This window comes from Ranitomeya variabilis, chromosome 3 (genome assembly GCF_051348905.1).
Source record: "Ranitomeya variabilis isolate aRanVar5 chromosome 3, aRanVar5.hap1, whole genome shotgun sequence".
In the NCBI taxonomy this organism is placed as follows: Eukaryota; Metazoa; Chordata; class Amphibia; order Anura; family Dendrobatidae; genus Ranitomeya; species Ranitomeya variabilis.
The window spans coordinates 626,795,312-626,815,735 of record NC_135234.1 but is presented as its reverse complement, the minus strand read 5'-3'; positions in this window follow the sequence as shown (position 1 = coordinate 626,815,735).

The window sequence follows — 20,424 nt, the reverse complement described above, 5'->3', positions numbered from 1 at the left end:
GGAGGCTGTGGAGGATTTGAAACCAATTCCGAAACATTTTCGGAAATACCATAACTGTAATTCAAGAGATCTCAGAGTACGGGGTATTGAGAAGATTCACATAGGTATAAGGGGAGGTGATGCTAAGCAGAAACTGGCACAAAGAGAATGCCGCTGGATTGCTGTTTTACACACACTTGCTCCAGCGGGCCTTAATGAACAACTTAGTTTTAGTTCTTTCTTATAGGATTTGTCTCCGATTTTTAATTTGTTTGTATTCTTTTGGTGTTGTGTGTTGGTTTGTGTTTACTTTTGTATTTTTTATTTAATAATTTTTTTCTCTTTTTTTGAATTTCTTCAATATTTAGTTGATTTATACTTACCATTGAGTTTGATGTGCCATTGAATGGAGCTCGGTTTGCCTTAATAAGGTCCATAGTGGAGACGTGGTCCTTCTCCTTGGATGTCCCTGAATTCACTGCACCAATGGGAAAAAAATGGATTAATTTTTATATACCTATTCTTGTTTGTCTTTTGTTTGTTCTTATATGTTGCACTTTTTTGCTATGTGTTATTTTTATAGTTATTTAAGCAATTTTTGTGTATGAAATTGTGCTATTTCACATATGTGTGATTTATATTCACATGTTTAATTTTTTATATATGTCACTGAGTATTTATTAATTATTGGCATATTTATATAATGCCTTTTATGATATCTTTTTACGGTTTGGTTTGTATTAAATTTATATGTATTTATCAATTGTATACACTTATCACTATTTGGCACACAGGAGAGGACTGAATAGTTGCGGGGTTGATCTCCCCTGATTATCATTTTTTCTGTCCCCTATACGCGAATTTAGGTATCCTCGGTCTTCATTCTTTGTCTGGGTGTTGGGTTCCGCCCACATCCAGCCGTAGCACCTTTCATACAGTTAAATTCTGTTCCACTGTGCGCATGTCAGCTGTCGTCTGTGATCCGGGGCATTGTGGGCGGCGTCTTTTGATGACGCGTGCGGCTCAGTGACGTCAAAGCGACGGAACTGGCCGCGGCGCCATCTTGGAGGCCGCCCGGGATGCAATTCCCGGTCGGACGTACGGCGACATGCGCCGCATCAGGTGGATCACATTATATTAGGATTGACCACGTTTATAAGGCACATCTTTTACTTGTAGCAACACTGCCCCCTGACGAAGCTGACGCGAAACGCGCGTTGGGGCCACTGTGCGGGTTTCTCCTGATCATCAGTACCTGGGTAAGGATCAACAGGGTCTATTTATAGCATTTTTGCCCTAATTGGGCTTTGACTCTATAGGAATTATTTTGAACTTTTGACATTTAGCCTGTGCGCAGGGCTTGGTGTATTTTTATAAATGCCTATTGTACATATTGATTGAGGATCCTTAGATTTTTCGATCCCTTTTCCCAGCTACTGTCTATTTTATTCTGCACTGTGCACTTTAGTAATATTAAATTTGATATCAGGAATGCCCACACAGTGTCGTTTTCCATCTTTTGCTACCATTTTCCCTCCTTTTTCTTGATTTATGTTATGTATATTTGCATTATGATGATTTTTTGTATGTCTTTTTGGCTATGGATGCCATTTTATAGTTAATAAAAATATATTTATGGACTTCAACTCCATTTTGTTCTCGGTTTATTGCTATATGTGAGGAGTGTCCATCCTGATTGAGTGTATATACCTCCCTTAGTGGCTCTCCCATTTGGGGTCGAGCATGGTGAGGATATTAGGTACAGCGTCTTCTGATTTGATTTTTTCTGTCTAAACCTTAACTTAGACTTATCCCTTTTACCCTCTTCTGAATGCCTGTTTTGCTGGTACCAGCATAAGACACATTTAGTTCCAGCTACAGAAAGTGATGCGCACCACAGTCCTGCAGTATATCTAAGGGATTAAACTGAGAATCCGGTTCATATTGAGGGAATGTAAAGATAATGCATGAAAAGTGTGTTTGTTCAGGCAGAGGAAGTGCAGAGAGTGTCTGACACAATAAAGTTTACTATAAAATGTGCCATCTATTTATTTAAGCATGGGATAAGATTTCTACTCTCAGATTTGACGTTTGGACAAGAACAATCATGTGATTTGTAAACTGTGGAATAAGTAAGAGGAGGAACATGCCCTAGGAAAGAATGTAAAGCAGATTTCTGTCCAAGAAACTGCTTTTTATTAGATTAGATGAAGTCTAGTAGCAATACGTTGGATTTACCTTATACATTTACCTTCCTTTTTAGTATGTCACCTAGAATGACATTTTGTAATACAGGAAGGATGTTCTCTCTGATAATCGCAGTGAATCAACATCGGGAAGTTTTCAGTTGTATAGAAGTTCACAGAACTTGTCTGTCAGTGAAAGATATATTACAACAGAAAAACAGAAATTCGGTTTTTGATGAAAAGGTCGTATAAGGATTTCACAGTAGTCCGGGAAATATTATCTATTTTGTAGTAGACTTGAACAGTATAGCAGGGGATCCTGGTTGAACAAAAATGTGCTTTTTATAGGGCAGGTGTAAAAAAGAAGATAATTCAATGACTGAGTAACCTCACTATAGCTGCTTTCACACATCATTTTTTTTTCCATCAGGCTCAATCCGGTTGATCGACGGATCCGTCGTAAATTGTAAAAAACTGATGCGATGGATCCTTTTTTCTGCCAGATCCATCTAGCGGATCTGGCAAAAAAACGGATCCGTCGCATCAGTTTTTCATCCGTTTCTTCCATTTTTGTATCCTTTTTATGACAGATTACGACGGATCCGTTTTTTAAAAATGCCCATGGGAGGCTCCCAAATGTTATTGGCTACTGAAAACCTATATATATACGGTGTTTCCACAGCCCATCTTTGACAGGTTGTAGAGCAAGTGGCGAAGATGGAAGGCGTGATTGCAAACATTCTGAAGATTTATGTGGATTTCACTTTTGAGGCAAATTATTTGAAAACAATTGTTATGGAGAAGGAGCGAGAAAGACAGCGCATCGTGCGTCTGCGCCAAAGCCGTTTTTGGATCCACCCAATCACAGCACAGAGAATGACATGTGGAGAGTATTCAACATTATACATGGAGTTAAGAGGAAACCCCCAGAAGTTCTTCAGCTACATTCGCATACAAACGGAGAACTTCGATTATTTGGTGGAACTGATTGGACACCTCATCCGAAGAAGTGACACATATTGCCGCTTCTCCATTTCACCGGCAGAGCATCTGATGGTGACTCTTCGGTAAGGCATTTTTATTGTATCTCCTACTGTTAAAGTACACTTATAACTGTAATGTTGTTGCTGGAATTTTGTACTAATTATTGCCTTGCCTTTTTTCACAGATTCCTTGCAATTGGAGAATCACTTTCCTCACTCCATTTTCAATTCAGACTCGGGATTTCCACCATATCGGGGATTGTTAAGCACACCTGCCATGCACTGTGGGACTGTTTGCATGAAGAATTTATCCCACATCCCACAACGGACAGTTGGTCGGATATTGCAGAAAAATTCCAACAAATTTGTCAGTTTCCCAATTGCTTGGGTGCAGTGGACGGGAAACATATCCGCATCATCAAACCTGCTGCATCTGGCTCAGAATATTTCAACTACAAGAAATATTTCTCCATTGTGCTCATGGCCATCGCAGATGCAGAATACAAGTTTCTAGCAATCCATTTTGGGGCCTATGGCCGTTCCAATGATTCGCAAGTTTTTAAAGTGTCTGCAATGGGACATCATCTCTATGGAAACACCTTCCAATTTCCACCCCCAAGACCACTGCCTGAAACCTCTGGGCCACCAATGCCATTTGTATGTGTTGGAGATGAAGAGTTCCAACTCTCGGAACGCCTGCTGAAGCCATACTCAAGTAGTGGATTGACGCCAACTAAAAGAGTTTTTAATTACCGCCCAACACGAGCACTAAGAATGGTGGAGCGCGCTTTTGGGACTCTAACATCCAAATGGAGAGTTCTGTTGACCGCTATAAACCTGAAGACTGACTCTGTTGACGAAGTGGTGAAAGCAGGTCCTGCACTGTCATGGTTCCCAATGGCAAGGGAACGTCAGAGAACTTAAACAACAGACTAGCTCTTGGGTGATGGAATCTCGAGCTGACCGTGAGCTAAACCTACCACACAACTAACAGTGGCCGGGTGACGTACCTACGTTTTATCCCTAGACGCCTAGCGCCAGCCGGAGGACTAACTAACCCTAATAGAGGAAAAGACAGACCTGGCTTACCTCTAGGGAAATTCCCCCAAAAAGGAGACAGAAGCCCCCCACATATATTGACGGTGAGTTCAGAGGAAAAGACATACGCTGTATGAAGGTAGGTTCAGCAAAGCGAGGTCCGCTTACTAGATAGCAAGAAGATACAATAGGGAACTTCACGGTCAGCTGAAAACCCTATTAAAATACCATCCCGAAATTACTTTAAGACTCATGTGTCAACTCATGACACCGGAGTGGCAATTTCGGCCCACAAGAGCTTCCAGCTACAGAAAAATAACATAACTGTGAACTGGAACAAAAATGCAAAACAAACTTAGGACTAAGAGTCCAACTTAGCTGATAGTAGTCTAGAAGCAGGAACATGCAACAGAAAGGCTCTGGTTACATTGATGGCCAGCACTAGAATAACTGAGCAGCAAGGCTAAATAGGATACACCCATATCCTGATGGAAACAGGTGAACAGAGAAAGTGAAGCACACAAGTCCAGTACCACCAGTGACCACCGGGGGAGCCCAAAAACCAAATTCACAACACTGCACAATTTAATAATATGCAAGGAACAGATTGGCATTGATGAACACTTTGAAGAAACCACCTTGAATGATTATCATAACATTACTATTAGAAGTTCTGTGTCAGTTTCCAGAATGAGGGACAAATTTGCTGAATACTTTATTTCACCTCAAGGGAGAGTACACTGGCAGGATGAGATAGTTTGAAAAATTTATCTTGGACCTTGTTACCCAAAGTATTGGGCCCTGTTTTACCCAAAGTATTGTACCTGGTTGTGTTTTGCCCAAAGTATTGTACCTGTTTTACCCAAAGTATTGTACCTGGTTGGATTTTACCCAAAGTATTGTACCTGTTTTGCCCAAAGTATTGTACCTGGTTGGGTTTTACCCAAAAGTATTGTACCTGTTTTACCCAATGCATTGTACCTGGTTGGGTTTTACCCAAAGTATTGTACCTGTTTTACTCAAAGTATTGTACCTTGTTTAACCAAAGAAGTCCAAAAATTTAGAGGCAGCACACCATTGTGGATAAGGTTATGAAGGTATTCAAATTTAATAGCCCATCATGGCAACGTTTCGGCCCGTGGAGAGCCTTTCTCAAGCCTTCTTTAACCAAAGGATTTAACCTTATAATTAAATAAATGAAAGACTAAAAATTTTTAACAAAAAAAGTTTTTTTTTATTTACAACTTTTATACAACATTTATAAATTTAGGTAGTATGGGGTGGAGATAATACTGGAGGAGCTGTGAGATTGAACCACATCAACAGTGGGAGTGTGGAGAGAGGATTGTGGTGGTGATGGCTCAGAAGGTAAAACAGAAGGTGAAGGGGTGGAGAAAGAAAGAGAATGGGTCGACATAATAGGGATGGAAATTTGGAAAGTTTGAGGGGTGGAGTAGAGGGATTGGGAGGCAGAAGAGGTGGTGGGTGGAGAAGAGGGTTGTGTTTGGGGTATGATGGGTGTGGAAGGAGACTAGTGGTAGTGAGCAGGGAGAAGAGGTTGGATAGGGAGTGGAGGCACAGATGATGTGGTTGGGAACTGGTATGTGGCAGGATGCTGGTACGGGGCAGGAAGCTGGTACGGGGCAGGAAGTTGGTATTGTATAGGAGGGGGAGGAGAGACAGTGGAGGGGGCAGGTGTGGGAGGAACTACCGTGGTGGGTGGAGAGGCTTGGGAGCTAACATGCACTTGGGCTAACTGGCTGGTTTGCCTTACATGCATGTACTGGTCAGGAGATAGCTTGTCTCTGCGCTTGACTACTGCCTGGAAAAAGAAGTGATTTGGCGATTTACTTGCATCTGTATGCATCCTATACAGATGAGTATGGAACTCAAGAATACTGTTTTTGAGGAGGTTAAATCCTGTAGTCATTTGCTCCGACAACAGTTTGAGACCGTTCTGGAAGGATGCATTCAGATGCAAGAACTCTGGCGCATAGCTCTTTTCCTGACCCCTTTGTCGCTGCCGCCCAGAACCCACAGGTGTTCTAGAGGTGGCAGCAGGGTCAGAGGGGTGGGCTAAAGGAAATGCTACATCCTCACCAGCAGCTTCATGTAACAAAGTGTACCATGATGCTCCAGCACTGGTAGATAGGACTGAGGGACCAGATGTGAGGGAAGGCTGGGAAGGTGCAGATGGGTCGGGTCTGTCAAAGTGGCCCCCGGTGGCGGACTCCTGTGGGATCTCTTCAGAAGGGTTCAACTCTGTAGGCTCCCGAGTGCTGCAGACGGTGCTGTGGAACAAAGAAAAAAAAATGTAATTAATATATTGTTATTGCTTGGCCCTGGCTGAAACAAAAAAAAGGTTACACATGTAAACATTTTTACTTAGTAAATGGGGTGGGGAATATTTACCTTCTGCTCACCATAGTCGACAGGGCTCTTGCATATTTGTATTTGCTCCTGCGTTGTCCCGATCCGCTCGGGGCCTGCATCTCCTTGTTGAACTCCTTCTTGAAGTGATCCCTGAGTGACCGCCACCACTTGATAACTCTTTCCCCCGTAAAGTGAAAGCACAAAATGGTTAGTATACAACACAGTACATCCAGCAACATAGCTTACTGAACTGTGAATACTTATGCGCATGATTCTGGGTTTGAGAATCAAGGTCCTCCCAATGGTCCATGACTTTGTGGCATACTTCCTCCCAGAGTTGACGGGTCACACCAAGATCTGCGAGGCGGCGGTCCCCCATATTCTACAGCAGCTCCCACTCTTGGATTAGATCGATGAGGAGGTCGATATCTAGACCGGTCTTCTCTCCATCAGAGTTCGGAGCACACTGTGAAGCCTGTTAAAAAAGACAAAAAACAAAAACATTGCACTAAAATCCTCAACATGAAGTTTATAAAAAAAAAGTACAGCTGCGTTCTACTCACTGACGCCATTGCACAGCTCAGGGAGAGTTCTGATTGGAGGGAGAGAGCAATTATCCAGGCATGAGTGTGAACAGTTTAATCAGAGTCCTCTAGTGTTGATACTGTTTCTGATGCTGAACCATGATGCTAACAGTCCATCTAAGGGCAAATCTTGTGCTTTGCTATTTGTATCAGATACATTCTGCGTTTAGCCTAGGGACAGTTGCAGGAGCAGGGAGAGTGGCAGACCACAGCTTCTAGGTAGGGTTAAGACTCTGCAGTCCATTGCTAAATATATAGCTGCTGCACGTGACCTCATTCTTTGTTTGGTGGGTGAAATAATTGACTATGTTGTCATCCATAGAATATTATGTGCTTTGTATTACATTACGGTGGTATTTAACACTTCACAAAATCGTTCCAATGTTTTTCTGCATTTAGTCTGTCATCTATATAGTATTACGAGCTTTGTGTTTTGTGTGGCATAAACACTCACTCACCCGAGGGAGTGACCGGAGGAATATCAGAGCCAGACCAAGCTGGCGTGACAGCATAGGTGGCAGGAGCCTGTGGTCTGGAACCGGCCACATTCCAGGAACTACCAAGCCTCAAACCCAGGCCGCAGCCTTAACTGCTGGGGTTCTTGCAGACAGCAGACAGGAGAGCCAGGATCCAGCAAATGGTGAGTGGCCTCTGGGGACTAGGCTGGACAGAAGAGAGAAGGAGGTGAGTAAGGATCAGGGCTGGTAGCATACTAGGCACAACGTACCGAGAGTTGGCAACCCGGGGGAAGGCCGTTACATACAACCAGCAGCAGAGATGGGGTCCATAGAAAAATTTGAGACCTGTCATCATATCTTGTGCAACCAGCAGACAGTAAAGACAGCAATTGCCTCTCAAGCTGCAAGAGCTGACGGCTGGAACCAGCGTCACGTTACTCAAAATGGAGGAGCAACATTGCTGGTATGGGGTGGATGTGATCCGCGAAGGAAAGGAGCAGGATGAACCATTCTTGCAAAGTGAACGTTCATGGGATAGGCTTTTGGATTCAGCTCAAGATTGGGCTACCACCCCTGAGAGATCGTACTGCCCTTGGGGTTCCCCACCTCCTATGTGGAGCAAGCGAAGGTGCAGGTAACACAGGGGGCTGTTGCCCATTTCTCCATGTCGGGGGCACCGATACTACCTGAAGCTGCATCACTTACAGTCAAGCCACTTTGGAATAAGGCACTTGGAAGCAGGTGGAGGCAGACTCTCCAGCCTCCAAAGGAAGGAGAAAAAATGGACACATGAAGATGATTACTGTATTACCCTCCTTATAATTTTTCCTGGCTTTATGAATGTAGGAGTGCATCAACTACATTTTCAAAATATTTGAATGAGGCCCACCAGTTGTTGCTATCAAGGGTCTGTGGATGGCTGTATTACCCACCTTATAATTTTTTCCTGGCTCTGCACATTGTGCAAACCACTTATGAGTGTAGAAGTGCATCAACTACACTTTCAAAATATTTGAAGTGAGGCCCGCAAGTTTTTGCTTTCATGGCTCAATGGATGACTATCCCCCTCCTTATCATTTTTTACTGGCTTTTCACTTTGTATAAAGCCTTCATATGGCTTTTCACTTTGTGCAAAGTCTTTATGAGTGCAGGAGAACATCAGCTAAACTTTCAAAATATTTGAAAGAGGCCCGCAAGTTGTTGCCTTCAAGGGTATATGGATGACTACATTACCATCGTTATAATTTTTTATGAGAGTAGGAGTACATCAACTACACTATCAAAATATTTGAATGAAGCTCGCTAGCTGTTGGCCTCAAGGGTTTATGGATGACTGGATGACCTCCTTATCATTTTTTCCTGGCTTTGCACTTTGTTCAAAGCCTTTCAAAATATTTGAATGAGGCCACAAGTTGTTGCCTTCAAGGGACTATAGATAAATCAATTACTTTCCTTATAATTTTTTTCCTGGCTTTGCACTTTGTGCAAAATCTTTGTGAGTGTAAAAGTACATCGACTATACTTTAAAAATATTTGAATGAGGCCCACCAGTTGTTGCATTCAATGGTCTATGGATGACTGAATTACCCTCCTTATAATGTTTTTTTCTGGTTTTGCACAGTGTGCAAAGCTTTTATGATTGTACAAGTGCCACAACTACACTTTATCATTTTTTTATGAGGCACTAGATTTGGTGCCTTCAAGGGTGTATGGATGACCATACGTGTAATATTTGTCAGGCTTTGCGCTGTGTTCAGTGTTTTTATGAGTGTAGGAGTACATCAACTACACTTTCAAAATAGTTTGTTGCCTTCAAAGGTCTATGCATGAATGGATGATCCTCCTTAGAATTTTTTTCCTGGATTTCCACTTTGTGTAAAGCCCTTATAAGTATTGAAGTACGTCAACTAATATTTGAATGAGGCCTGTAAGTTGTTGCCTTTAAGAATTTATGGATGACTGGATGACCCTTATAATTTTTTCCAAGATTTGCACTTTGCCTAAACCTTTTATGAGTGTAGGAGTACATCATCTTCACTTTCAAAATATTTGAATGAGGACCGCAAGTTGTTGCCTTGAAGATTCTTTGGATCACTGTCATCATTTTAGATAACTATATCACCCTCCTTCTAATCTTTTCTTTGTTTTGTACTTTGTGGAAAGCTTTGGTGAGTGTAGGAGCATAACGTGTTTACTTTTGGAAGTGCCGGAAGTGCCCACAGCCTAAAAGTTTGTTGATTGGCTGTGGGCACTTCCGGAGCCATCACAGCCATGCCAAATGTTGGCATGGTTGTGATTTGCTGGCGCAACACGTGACCTGGCCTGTTCAAACTGATGTCATTGCTCATGAGACCTGACTGAGAGTGACTTATGGAGCCTTGTTCTCAGAACGATGCATAATAGGTTGCAAGAGAGAATCGCAGGACTTTGTGGGAACCACAATAGATTATGTTGTAGCTAGTGTTGAGCATTCCAATACTGCAAATATCGGGTATCGGCCGATATTCGCTGTATCGGAATTCCGATACCGAGTTCCGATATTTTTGTGATATCGGAAATCGGAATCGGAAGTTCCTATAAGTTCCCAGGCGTGTGCGGTGCGTATCGTTCCCAGGGTCTGGAGGAGAGGAGACTCTCCTTCAGGACCTGGGATTCATATTCATGTAAAAAATAAAGAATAAAAAATAAAATATAGATATACTCACCCTCGGACGGGCCCTGGCTCTCACCGGTGCAAGCGTCTGCCTCCATTCCTAAGAATGCAGTGAGTGTAGGACCTGCGATGACGTCGCGGCTTGTGATTGGTCGCGTGAGCGGTCACATGAGCGGTCACGTGACCAATCACAAGCCGCGACGTCATCGAAGGTCCTTCACTCTGCATTCTTAGGAACGGAGGCAGACGCTTGCAGCGGTGACAGCCAGGGGCCGTCGGAGGGGTGAGTATATCCATATTTTTTATTTTTATTCTTTATTTTTTACATGAATATGGATCCCAGGGCCTGAAGGAGAGTTTCCTCTCCTTCAGACCCTGGGAACCATCCAGGATCACTTCCGATATTTGTGTCCCATTGACTTGTATTGGTATTGGGTATCGGTATCGCAATATCCGATATTTTTTGGATATCAGCCGATCCAATCTGATGCCGATACTTTCAAATATCGGAAGGTATCGCTCAACACTAGTTGTAGCTGCTGGGATCAATTTTTAATGATAAATGGGTGAACCAGGTAATGTGTCTGGGAGTCTTTATTCAAATAAACTTTTTCTTCCTGTGTGTCTTTATATTTTTAAATACAGGATTAGTAACGGGTGTGTGATTGACACCTCTTCTAAGCTTAATGCCAACCTACAGTCCACAACTGACATCAACCCCAAAATCTATTACCCCTAGCTGAGCGCTAGAATTGGTGAATCTAATGGATGCACCATTTCTGGGGTGGCTGGGGGTTGGTCATATTAGGCTTGGAAGAAGCCAATCTTCATGGCACTTCCCAGCCTGTTAATATCAGCCCCCAGCTGTCTGCTTTGCCTTAACTCATTCTTAAAATAGAGGGGACTGCACATCATTTTTTAGGGAGGGTCACCCGATTTTTAATAACCAGCAAAGGTCAAGCAGACAGCTGAGGGCTGATATTAATATGCTGGTAAGGTCCATCAATATTGGCCCCTTACCAGCATAATAAGACAAGCTCACAGCTGTCTGCTTTCCCTTGGCTAGTTATTAAAAATAGAGGGGACCCCATGTATTTTTTTCATTTATTTATTTATTAACAAGTACAGTAAATTGCACACGTTAGACACTGCTCTACTCCTTAACTTGGACCTCTGCCTCCTGGTTCAAGATTGTTATTTTCTTTTTATTCTATGTTATTTTAAGTTCATTATTCTCGTTTCGAATAATGAACATAATGGATGTCCATGGGAAATTCGAGCATTTCTCCAACAGACCCTACGAGAAGGTTTAGGGGAGGCCAGAAAATCTCTGAAATGGAAATACTGCTGAAATGGAATAGGACCAGCATGGGGAAGACCCCTGGATGCATCTCTGACTCCCAGGTCGCTTCTGGGAACAATGCTGTCAGAGTATTATGCCACTTTTACGGTCTGATAATAAAAGATACAAAGCCTAGAAAAAATGGATTTTACAGGAAAAAAGGTTAGGCAGCATCCCTTCTATATAGTGACTTGTATATTATGAAAAAAACACAGAAAAACCCCAGTCATCTCTCACTGTATTTCCCTGTCGTTTTTAACAATAAATAACGCAATAATTTTTTTAAAAATTGCGTGGAGTCACTCATATTTTAAGGAAAAAAAAACAACTTAGGCAAAGCAAACAGCTGCAGGATGATATTTTTAGGCTGTAAGGGCCATGGTTATCGCCCCTTCCCAGCCTATAAATACCAACTTGCTGCCGCCCAAGAACTGGCACATCACATTAGATTCTCCAATTCTGGTGCAGTGTTTCAACTCTTCCTGTTTGCCATAATGTGGGGGCATTCGGGGTAATGGGATGTAGGTTTGATGATAGCTGTGATATGTCAAAAATCAAGCTGGCATCAACCTCTGTGGTTAGTAATGGAGAGGTGTCTATCAGACACCTCCAATACTAACCCAGAAAGAAAAAGGAAAAAAAGACACAAAAATCCTTAATTCACAAAAACACTCCCAGACAAATGCCCTTGTTCTTCCTTAAAAAAAACCAAATCCTATGCAGTTCCGAAGTAGTCCAACGATCCCACAATGTCCCATGTTGCTTGATGCATATGACGCATCGTAAGAATGCTCCACTGGCTTTTGCAACTGCCACTGCTGGGCACACTTCTCTGCTCTTGCTATGAACTTAAGTAACCTCAGTGACGTCAGTAAGGTTACATCAGTTCACAATCGCCTGGGTGTCATGGGGCACGCGTGACCTGGTGGAATCGCTGCAGTACGTTGTATTTCTGGACTGTGCTCTGCATGACCCAGCGACTGTTGGGCTTTGTAACTTTAAGGGAGCCTTTAAGATAGCCTTTAAGGTTCCTGGAGTTCACAGTTAGGCAGATGTAAGGCCCAGAAACTTTAAGCGAGCCTTTACAGGAGACTTTAAGGTTGCTGACGTTCCCAGCTGCTGGAACACCTTTAAGCTGTGAACGTTGCTAACCTTAGTTCACAGCCTCCAGGTGTCCAAGCAGCTGGGAACTTGAGTAACCTTAAAGACTCCTGGCTGTGTGCACGAGTTGCGTTTTCAACTGCATTTTGTACAGCAACAAATGCTGTTTAAAGCTAGTTGCAAAAAAAACCCGCTAAGTTAAAGAAATGGATACATAGATAGTGTACATAACAAAAAGGCCATGGTCCGCTCCTTTAACACGGGAGATTGGGTGCTGGTTTTGGTGCCCACCACCGAAAGCAAGCTTATGGCTAAGTGGCAATTACCGCATGAAGTTTGGGAAAAAGTGGGTGAAGTAAACTACCGAGTTTACCAGCCCGGGAAAAGGAAACCGGAACAGTTATATCACTATAAGCTGTTGAAAGCGTGGAAGGACCAGGAGTCTATGCGTACAGCGGTGACTCCCGACATATCATCTGGGGAACCTCCGATATCGGCATGGATGGAGGCCGAAGGAGAGGTAAAGATAGGAGACACCCTCTTCAAACAGCAGCAGTGAGACATGCAGAAATTGGTACAAGGGAATACTGATGTATTCTCGGGTTTACTCGGTAGTACCTCTGAATCCAGCATGACATTGTCACCGAGCCTCACGTAAGGGTACGAATGAATACGTTCCGTGTGCCTGAGGCCTGGAGACAAGCCATCATGAGTGAGGTGAATCAAATGTTTTAGCTGGGAGTAATTGAGGAATCCTGGAGTGACTGGGCTAGCCCGATTGTGCTAATCCCAAAGCAGGACGGGTCATTACGGTTCTGTAATGACTTCTGTAAGTCAAATGAGGTGTCAAAGTTTGACCTTTACCCAATGCCCAGGGTGGACGAGCTGATCGAGTGCCTGGGTCAGGCCCAGTATTTCACCATGCTCGATCTGACCAAGGGTTATTGGCAGGTGCCTCTTACAGAGTCGTCAAAGGAAAAGACCACCTTCATAACACCGGAGGGTCTTTACCACTATGTAGTCTTGCCCTTTGGACTACATAGGGCCCCTGCCACGTTCCAGAGGTTGATGGATATAGTGCTGGAACCCAAGGGGAAGTATGCATTAACGTACTTAGATGACATCATCATCTTTAGTACTGAATAGCATACCCACTTGTCTCAAGTACAAGCGGTAGTAGATTCGCTCAGAGCCGCTGGTTTGAAGGCGAATCCCAAGAAATTTGTGATAGGGCTCGAGGAAGCCCGGTACTTGGGTTACGTGATTGGCCGTGGGCTTATCAAACCCCAAATAAATAAAATCAAGGCCATTCAGAACTGGCCCCAACCTGTTACCACCAAACAGGTGAGAGCGTTTCTTGGAATCATTGGGTATTACTGGAGGTTTACACCTAATTTTTCAGGGGGAACAACACCTCTTACTGATCTTTTCAAGGGAATGAAGTCGGTCATGGTTCGATGGAACCCGCAGGTGGAGGAAGCGTACCAATCCATAAAGGTGACGCTATGCGGACAGCCTGTCCTCATTAGCTTCAACTTTCAAAAATGCTTCATTGTGCATACAGATGCCTCTAACATGGGCCTAGGAGCGGTCTTGTCACAGGAGGTGGATGGAGAGAAACATCCGGTCACCTACCTAAGTAGGAAACTCACCCCAGCCGAGAAAAACTATAGCGTAGTGGAGGAGTGCCTGGCCATTAAGTTGGCCTTGGAGTTCCTATGCTATTATTTGCTCGGTTGACTGATTCACTTGGTGACAGATCATTCACCCTCAGTCTGGATGAGGAATGCCAAGGAGAGAATTGCGGGGGTCACCCGATGTTTCCTGTCTTTGCAAAATTTCAATTTTACCATGGGACATCGGGCGGGGATGTCGCAGGGAAATGCGGATGCCCTGTCATGGGCCCCCTGCATGATGACAAATGTTCAACCCCACCAGTTTGAACAGAGGGGGGATATGTGAGGCAGGGAGGGAGATCATATGCGAGGGTTGATATGTATCTCCCAGGATGCGGTCGCAGTCCTATTAGACCCACCGGAGTGCCTTGTGGTCACAGCAGGCTGCCTGTGAGTCACAAGGCAAAATAAAAGTAAGCATGGATTGGGTCAAGCTATTTGGCTAAGACATTGTTCAGAAAATGGGTTTTTATTTTTGAAATGGGCAACAGGAAGGTAGCAGGGTGGTCCGCCTTCTCCAGGCCATGTCTTGCAAGTGGCCCATGGCCACAGATTCCAGTTTAAAAAAAGCCTGCAGCAAGGGTTTGGGTGTATCAGTTTGGAGTTTGCAACTTGTGGGGCAGACAGCTCTGCAGAAGCTCAGCCTGTGTAATTTAACACAGAGCCAGCAGAGCGAACTCCTGGCACCCCGCAGCGTGATACGGTGGTGCCGTTGGCCTCGGCAACTGGACTCCCATGGACTGTTTTGTTTCCTGGCTGCAATCTGGAGAAAACCGTGTGCTGTACACTGTGAGTGTGGACAATAAAAACACGCTGTGAACTTTTCCTGTGGTCACTGTCTCTCACACCAAACCAACCCCACTGCACTACAATAGATAAATTAGATTAGAAAGATACAGAAAGATAGAGAAATAGCTGTCAGATACCCGTCAGCTTTCTGGGAATAAATTGAAAAAAAATGGTGTGGGGTTCCCTCTATTTTTAATAACCAGCTAAGGGAAAGCAGACAGCTGCAGGCTAATATTAATAGGCTGGCAATGTCCATGGTTATTGGGCCCTTCCCAGCCTAAAAATACCAACCTTCAGCCACCCCAGAGTTGGGGCATAATACTTAATGCGTCAATTCTGGCATTTAGCCTCAGCTTTTCCCAGTTGCCCTACAGCACTGGCAATCAGGGTAATTGTTTTTAGGGTTGAAGTCAGGAGCTGCTGCTGACATCAAGCCCAGGGGTTAGAAATGGAGAGGTGTCAGTCAGAAACCCCCATTACTAACCTAGTAAGTAAAAATAAAAAAAACACACACACACACAGAAAACTCATTTATTTAAGAAAAAAACACTCCCGGACAAATCCTCTCTTTCACCAATTTATTACCCAAAAAACACTTCCCCACAGGTCTGACATAGTCCACATTGAGGTCCCACAACGATCAACGACTCTGTTAGATTCAGCAGCTGTGTCAGGAAGATTACTGCCAGTCACACTAAGTGCCGCGTGGGAAGTGACGGCTGTGTCCAACGGTAACCTTCTTGACGTTACTGCTCGTTACAGCGGGCGACTCTCACGCTACCCTCAGTGTTAGAACCAGCAGGGACTGTTATAGCATATCAAGTTTAATTCTGTGAATGAGGCTTCATATACTGCGGATGTTGAAGTGATTGTGGTGTCATAGACTATGTCAGACCGATCTGCACGGGACCTTTACTTTCTAATAAATGGGTAAATGAGGGTAATTGTAGGGGAGTGATTTTCTAAATAAAGGACTTTTGTGTGTGTTTATTTGTTTTAAAATAACTCATCTGCCAGTTATATGTGCAGTGTGAATAGTTCATAACACTCATGTTTCGGCCACAGGCTTCTGCTTTCTCGAAGATCTCAGATCCAGAAACAGCCACACATAAATTAGGGAACACCTGCTTCATTTAAAACAGTTCAACTTTAATCAACAGTGCACTGTTCTGGCAGTATGAGAACATCAGCAACTTTCTTTAGCAGACGTTAAACTTAACTAAGCTTTCCATATTCACTGTACATCAATAACATTGTACATTAATTACAATACATAAGGAGAACCGCATACCCAGTGGCGTATCCAGGGGGGCAGCCGGGGCATGTGCCCCAGGCGCAGCCGACAGGGGGCGCCAACGGGCCGCCTGATGATGCGGCGGTCCAAGGAGGGGGTTGGCAGGGGAGGGGGAGTGGAGGCTGTCTAATTATACTCACCTACTCCTGGCGCGGTCCCTGCAGGTCCCTGGCTGCCCTGCGCTGCTGCTTCTTCCTGTACTGAGCGGTCACATGGTACCGCTCATTACAGTAATGAATATGCGGCTCCACCTCCCATAGGGGTGGAGCCGCATATTAATTACTGTAATGAGCGGTAACGGTGACCGCTCAGTACAGGAAGAAGCAGCAGCGCCGGGGAAGCAGGGACTGCACAGCGCCAGGAGCAGGTGAGTATAATGGGGAGGGGAGCGCTGCGCTGCGCGATATTCACCTGCTCCTCATTCCAGCCGCCACTCCGTCTTCTGCAGTGACGCTGAGGTCAGAGGGCACGATGACGTAGTTAGTGCATGCCCTCTGCCTGAACGTTAGTGCAGAAGAGGAGGCGGAAGATGGAGTGGCGGCTGGAACGAGGAGCAGGTGAATATTGAAAGTGCCGGGGGCCTGAGCGACGGAGAGGTGAGTATGTGATTTTTTTTTTTATCGCAGCAACAGCAAATGGTGCAAATATCTGTATGGGGCATCTTGTGGGGCCATAACATTTGTGCAGCACTATATGGGGGCCATAACGTTTGTGCAGCACTATAACGGGGCAAGTGTCTGTATGGAGCATCTTATGGGGCCATAATGTTTGTGCAGCACTATAACGGGGCAAGTGTCTGTATGGAGCATCTATGGGGCCATAACGTTTGTGCAGCACGATATGGGGGCCATAACCTTTGTGCAGCACTATAACAGGGCAAGTGTCTGTATGGAGCATCTATGGGGCCATAACATTTGTGCAGCACTATATGGGGCAAGTATCTGTATAGAGCATCTTATGGGGCCATAAAGTTTGTGCAGCACTATAACGGGGCAAGTGTCTGTATGGAGCATCTTATGGGGCCATAACGTTTGTGCAGCACTATAACGGGGCAAGTGTCTGTATGGGGCCATAACGTTTGTGCAGCACTATATGGGGCAAATGTCTCTATGGAGCATCTTATGGGGCCATAATCAACGTTTCTGCAGCACTATATTGGGCAAATGTGTCTATGGAGGATCTTATGGGGCCATTATTAACCTTTATGCAGGATTATATGGGGCTCCTGATTCAATATGGATATTCAAAAACACAACCTACTGATGTCTCAATTAATTTTACTTTTATTGGTATCTATTTTAACATTATGGAGATTCAGGAATGTACCTTGGCTTGGTCATACAGTTTCAATAGAGTTAAGGTTCAAATGGGGGAGGTTTTGGGGGGGAGGTTGGGGGGGGCGCTAAACTGATCCTTTGCCCCGGGTGCAGGAAAGGCTAGATACACCTCTGCGCATACCTAAGTGCCTATAAGATTCTATGCACTTTTATTTTTCATACTGCTATGAAAATACAATAAAACTGCATTTAAATACATATCTTATAAACATTGCTTTTAGGAGAAGAGGCATATGACAGTTCCTATCACACCCTTATTTCCCCTGCCCATCTGTTGGTGCCAAAAATTCATTTAATATTCATTTTATCCTCTGATTTCAGAGGTCAGTGGGCTGTGCATCGGGTTCCTATGTCTTAAACAGACCAGATGATGTGATGCGGCCAGCCAATCACTGTATATCCAGTAGCCAACATGGCTACTGCATTCCTGTGTATGGCAGATAATCACCGCATATTGATTGGCTGTCTAACAGCCGTGAAACGTGGTACAGGGACTTGAGGACTTGAATACTTGGCCGAGTAATGAGAGTGCCCGAGCACCCTAATGCTTAATCAAGTGAGCATGCTCGCTCATCACTAGTAACTAAGGCTACTTTCACACTAGCGTCGGGAACAACCCGTCGCTGTGCGTCGGGCCGAGGTTCCCGACGCTAGCGTGGTCTCCGCCGCACAACGGGGGCAGCGGATGCATTTTTCCCACGCATCCGCTGCCCCATTGTGAGGTGCGGGGAAGTGCGGGGAGGTGGGGGCGGAGTTCCGGCCGCGCATGCGCGGTCGGAAAAAGCGGACCGTCGGGAGCAAAAAACGTTACATGTAACGTTTTTTTCTCCCGACAGTCCGCTACCACACGCCCAAGCATCGCAAAACGGACGCGACGTTTGGCAATGCGTCGCAAATGCGTCGCTAATGTTAGTCTATGACGAAAAAACGTATCCAGCAAGAACTTTTGCTGGATGCGTATTTTCGGCAAAACGACGCATTTGCGACGTATTGCAGTTAACGCTAGTGTGAAAGTAGCCTAACACAGAGTAGGAGAACTGAAATTTATTTTCTTGCAAACACATTTTTTGTTTCTCTCTCAGATCTGCTGTATTGCAATAATATTGCAACTTTGCCTGTGAGATGGAAGCTGGAGCTGAGAGGAACCTGCAGATGTGTCAGTTATAATTACACACAGCTCTGCAGTGAGATCTGGAGAGCAGAGAATGGCCATTACATATCACACTGGTAACTCCCCTTCATGTATAATAATCTCTGGAGGCAGAGCTATCTTCCAGGCAGTGTCCTCCCCAGAGCCTGGAAGAGGTCATTTATATCAAGTGATAAAGTATGATTTATGTACAACAAGACATCTGATGTGAGGCAGAGATGGATCACTCTCCTCAGCAGTCTATAACCTGTATGCCCATACTAATAGTTTAGATAGGTCAAATGTGGGAACAGACTCCCTTTGAAAGAGCAGCTGAGCTGTTCATTCTTTGTCTGGGAGTAGAGATACAAACACCTCTGGTTTTGGGTCTGTGTATGTGTGGCGCCTCAGGGTCCTGGTCGTCACAGTAGCATTGCTTTCCTCACGGGGAGAGTGATGTTACGCTTGAAGGCAAGAAGAGATAACTGTAACCAGGTACCACAAACATGCAACATATTCACACTCCAGGCCACCAGGGGGAGCTTTTGATCCTATTTACTAGGTGACTCCCCATATATATATATATATCTGGTAGTCTGTAGGGAAAGTCAGACAGTTCTTGCCAGGAAACAGACTGGATCAGTCTGAGGCAGAAGAGGGTTTACGGAGCTATGTTGCCGCAAAGCAGCAGTTCCCAGAAAGAGACATTCAGAAAGCCAAATTGATTGCAGTGAACGTGCAGGAGAGCAAAGCACAGGAGAGGATGTCAGGGGGAGACCAGCGCCAAGCAGGCTGCCTCCTTCTGAGGCGCAGAGACCAGTAGCCGGAACACCGAGGTTGTAAGGACCTCTATGACTTACATCAGAGATCGGCAGGACAGCTGAACTCCAAGTTACCTATCCGACCTAATACCCAGGAGGCACGGTGACACCCTTAGAGGCTGGGGCGTGCTAGAGTCCCTATAAACCGCCTCAAGTCACCAGTCATATGGGTTATGTCCTATCCTATCCGGGGGACAGAGAGAGAGATAACATCTGTGAGGACCTTATGTGAAGTCATAGGCAGTAAGGGACTACACCACCACGGCGCTAGAGAAAGGCTTTGATTTCCACGATAAGGGGACTCCTAACTTGCCTCCAAACCGGCCGGACCCTGCCTGCCCTGTGATCCGGTGCCCTGGACTGTGGCTGCCTGAAGTCGACAGTAAACAAGGTAAAAAGACTGCAAACCTGTGTCCTTGTTCCTTACTGCGTCATTCACCATCTACCATCCACACACCGGGAGCCCTGGGGATATACTTCACCTGTGGGACGGTATACCATCTAGCTGCCATAACATCACCTAGAGGACCCCTTAAAGCAGCGTCGGTCCCCACTGACCAAATACCACAGGTGGTGTCACGAACATAAACTTTATTCCCTTTACTTGACTTTAAAAACCTTTCCCCTTTTAAATGGGCAACCAGGGCCACGGACCCAGCCGCCACCGTGACATCCCCTGTG